Consider the following 5,004-nt stretch of genomic DNA (forward strand, 5'->3'; position numbering starts at 1 on the left):
TCAATATGCACCTCGGAATTGGATAAGGACAAGTGCAGTTGCGTTCCCGATGTGTCTGTTTTCATTTGTAGCCTGTGAGAAAGACCCGATCAGGTGATGGAGAGCCATGTGAGTGAGATGTGTTTCAGAGCACAAAGCACTCAGGGAGAAGAGCACAACGCAGCACCCCGTGCCAAGGGCACAAATGCCACTGGGCGCAAAAGGCCCGGATTTTTTAGGGTGCATTACGGTCACACAAAGGGAATGCCGCCGTGAAATTTGAGGCATTATCAAGTGCTTGTCAAATTGTGAATGTGAGACTGATGAAGTGTGTACAGCCTGCACAGCTCATGACTTTCAAGCAACTTTATTCAAATCATCATTAGTCTCATCATGCAGCCTTGTATTAAAAATCCAAACATATAGAACAAATAGTTACATTAATAACTCTAAATTATGCATAAAAATCTATCAAGTTCCTTGGCGTACACATCACTGACAAACTGAAATGGTCCACCCACACAGACAGTGTGGAGAAGAAGTCGCCTCTTCAACCTCATGAGGCTGAAGAAATTTGGCTTGGCACCTAAAATCCTCACAAACTTTACAGATGCACAATTGAGAGCATCCTGTCGGGCTGTATCACCACCTGGTATGGCAACAGCACCGCCCACAACCGCAGTTGTGGGGGTAAACTACCTGCCCTACAGGACACCTACAGCACCCGATGTCACAGAAAGGTCAAAAAGATCATCAAGGACAACAACCACCCAAGCCACTGTCTGTTCACCCCGCTACCATCCAGAAGATGAGGTCAGCACAGGTGCATCAAAGCTGGGACCGAGAGACTGAAAAACAGCTTCTATCGCAAGGCCATCAGACTGTTAAATAGCCATCACTAGCACATTACAGGATGCATATATACATTGATTTCAAATCAATGGCCACTTTAATAAATGGAACACTAGTCACTTTAACACTTGAATAATGTTTACATATTTTGCATTACTCATCTCATATGTATATACTGTATTCTATTCTAGTCTACTGTATCTTAGTCTATGCCGCTCTGAGATCGTCACAGAGCCCTTGGTACTGTTGCTCATTCCGTGCACCAGTTTCGGAGGTCTACATCACCGGCCTCTAGGCACTGAACTGTGCCATTACGCACACACCTGGTCCCCATTTCCTCACTGATTTATAGTTGTATAAATGTGCCTTTGGTTCACCATTGGGCTGTTGATTATTGTTCCCATGTCCGTTGGTCATGTGAGTACATGTGCCTTGTTGTTTAGGCTTTCGTGTCGCTTGTAGTGTGCAGATGATTACGGGTCTCGTCCCGTATTGTATCATTGTACGCTTGTGTTTTCAGGACTCGTCCCGTGTATTTTTTCGAGGTACTCCTCACTCTTTTGTTTGGGTCTCAACCCTGTGTTTTGTATACGTGTTTGTTTGGTCTTTGTCCCGTGCCTTAACTTCTTGCGTCGAGCAATCCCGTATCCGGGAGCGTAATCATAGCCTCAAGCTCATTAGCATATGAAATGAAATAAATGTATTGGCTCACAAGCTTAGCCTTTTGTTAACAACACTGTCATCTCAGATTTTCAAAATATGCTTTTCAACCATAGCTACACAAGCATTTGTGTAAGAGTATTGATAGCTAGCATAGCATTAAGCCTAGCATTCAGCAGGCAACATTTTCACAAAAACAAGAAAAGCATTCAAATAAAATAATTTACCTTTGAAGAACTTCGGATGTTTTCAATGAGGAGACTCTCAGTTAGATAGCAAATGTTCAGTTTTTCCAAAAATATTATTTGTGTAGGAGAAATCGCTCTGTTTTGTTCATCACGTTTGGCTAAGAAAAAAAAACGAAACTTCAGTCATTACAACGCCAAACTTTTTTCCAAATTAACTCCATAATATCGACAGAAACATGGCAAATGTTGTTTAGAATCAATCCTCAAGGTGTTTTTCACATATCTATTCGATGATAAGTCATTCATGGCAGTTGGGTTTCTCCTCTGAAGCAAATGGAAAAATGCACGCAGCTGGAGATTACGCAATAATTGCAACGGAGGACACCAAGCGAGCACCTGGTAAATGTAGTCTCTTATGGTCAATCTTCCAATGATATGCCTACAAATAAGTCACAATGCTGCAGACACCTTGGGGAAACGACAGAAAGTGTAGAGTGTTTTCTTTCCAATGCTGTCAATTATATGCATAGTCGAGCATCTTTTCGTGACAAAATATCTTGTTTAAAACGGGAACGTTTTTTCATCCAAAAATTAAAAGAGCGCCCCCTATATCGAAGAAGTTAACAGGGCATGCTGTAATTTGGGTAGTAATAGAACAAACTGTTACACATTCCTGCATCTGTCTCCCGATCCTTTATATGAACGGGACAGACATTTCTCATCCAAATATTTATATATTCTTAATTACATTCCTTTACTTTAGATGTGTGTATTGCTGTGAAATTGTTAGATATTTCTGCACTGTTGGAGCTAGAATCGCAAGCATTTTGCTACACCCACAATAACATCTGGTAAACACGTGCATATGATTTGATTTTGATTTGATATAGGTGTACATATTTCTTTGTTAACCTCTCAACACAGAATAGACACCTGTGCGCACTCCCTAAAATCGTTGAGGGGAATCTGGTCGATCCTGAGAGTGGTTCCTAAGTGCAGATCTGCCTTGGGAAATCCATAGCAGTTGTACGTGTTTGAAATGTAATTAGCGAATGCTGGAGTTTTCTTTGGGCCATACATAATTAATGTGGTTGTAATTGTTCCAGGATCATCTGTTACAAACCTGACCAAGAAAAAGGTCCACGATCAGCACGTGCGGAGCATACTCCTTTTGTGGGAGAAAACAATTCTGGTTAGGGAGATGGCCCAGCACTGTTCTTCTCTGAACAGCTTTGCGTTGGTCCTTAGGACCCAGATTTCAAGTGATGGCAGGTTCCTCTCATACCCACCATTTTTCAGCTAGTTTGATTTCACACAAATCCCGATATTGTTCTGTCAATTCCCACCAAGTTAATGTATTTATTTGATCAGTCTTGTGATTTTGTATCTGTATGTTAATAATTTGATGTCTTTCTTTCGTACCTATACTACAGGACATTCTGCAGAAGGACACACAGGTCTACTGAGACTCGCAGAAATTTGGGGGAGGCTTAAGTTACTCAGGCAAATGTCCAAGACTGCTTTGGGTCTGAACTCCTCTTTTCTTTTAGATGGGGATGAGGAGGAACAGAAGGGATATGACTACATTAATAATAATAATAATAATATATGCCATTTAGCAGACGCTTTTATCCAAAGCGACTTACAGTCATGTGTGCATACATTCTACGTATGGGTGGTCCCGGGGATCGAACCCACTACCCTGGCGTTACAAGCGCCATGCTCTACCAACTGAGCTACAGAAGACTACAGCAGTGGTGATGATGAAGAGGAGGCAGAAGAGGGAGCAACCTAGGTACTACAGTACATTTTAATTATACTGATGTTGTTTTGTTGCCTTGAGCTTTTATGAGTTACCATAGTTTTTACATTGTTATTTGTTTTTGTGTGTAGTTGACATTTCAAATAACTGTCTTTTACATGTACATACATCCATTACAGATGGATTACTATGGCTGCAATACATTTTATTAGGCTTTTTGTTTTTTGTCTTTCTTACTATGTAATAGACAAGTGCAGTTCAGGTTCCCTTCCTGAGAGCAGGAAGAGTTGCTTCAGAAGACAGCTGTCATACCATCTACCTTCACCAAAAGCCCACTCCATGCAGCTGTGAATCTGTCCCCCACAGTACCACCCTTTCATTTAAGGGGGACTCATTTAATTAAATTCTCTGTACCTCTCAGCCCCAGACACTTATTTTTGGCTACAGAGGAAGGATGGTCCTGGGAAAATGTAAGCCCTCTTAAATTCTTAAACAACACTTTAGATGTAAGGACTGAAGAGTTTATTTCCATCAGAAATATTATGCTTGTGGGTACCTTTATGTGTTTGTAAAATATAACTCATTCCTAGATGTTATACTGGTTTAGTTGCAAAACACCTTATATCCATTGTTTAGTTGGAATATGTTTGTGTCCCGTATATTAACATACAAATTCAAATCATCATAAATCTGGCTTCATGCGATAGTGTTTGGTTAGAGTTAGGTCTCATCCCAAATGGCACCCTATTCCCAAGTGCACTACTTTTGACCAGACCCTATATCTCATATTATTGTACTGTCATATTATTCTATTGATAAATGTTTCAATATATTTATTTTTAAATATTCATGCCACAAATATATTATTTGTACAGTTCTTTGTTTGTCACATTTGACTGTGTAAAACCTTGCAGTGCTACTTTTTTCTCTGAGAGTGAGGCAGACATATGTAATTGTACTTACCTCATGACATTTTTTCATTTATATTCTTGTAGAGTCATTGTGTACACACTGAGTGTACAAAACATCAAGAACACCTGCTCTTTCCATGACAGACTGACCAGGTTAAAGCTATGATCCCTTATTGATGTCACTTGTTAAAGGGGAGGATTTTTAAGCCTTGAGACATGGATTGTGTATGTGTGCCATTCGGAGGGTGAATGGGCAAGACAAAATATTTAAGTGGACTATCTGCCATTACTATCACCATTACTACTGTAGTCGCCACCACTACAGCAAATTGGCCAAACGTCATCCCACTGCAAAGAAAAAAACATAAATTAATCAAATGTATAAGCTGAGATACAATGGGGAAGGTGCATAGATGGCAGAATCCCAAAATGTTATTGTTAACACTATCCACAATGAGTTTTTAAACTACGGCGAGCGATATGGTTCAATATACCAATGAATAAGCACAATATATTATTTCATTTTTTGCCTGTGTCTGGAAGCTAAAATTGGCCTCATGTATACCCTGCTAATGACCATACAAAAAACAGTAAAGGAGAGCAATGTACCATATGGAGAACTTGGCAAAACGAGAAATTTGTGGAAAGTGTA

The sequence above is a fragment of the Oncorhynchus gorbuscha genome, linkage group LG10, assembly GCF_021184085.1.
Source record: "Oncorhynchus gorbuscha isolate QuinsamMale2020 ecotype Even-year linkage group LG10, OgorEven_v1.0, whole genome shotgun sequence".
Lineage (NCBI taxonomy): Eukaryota > Metazoa > Chordata > Actinopteri > Salmoniformes > Salmonidae > Oncorhynchus > Oncorhynchus gorbuscha.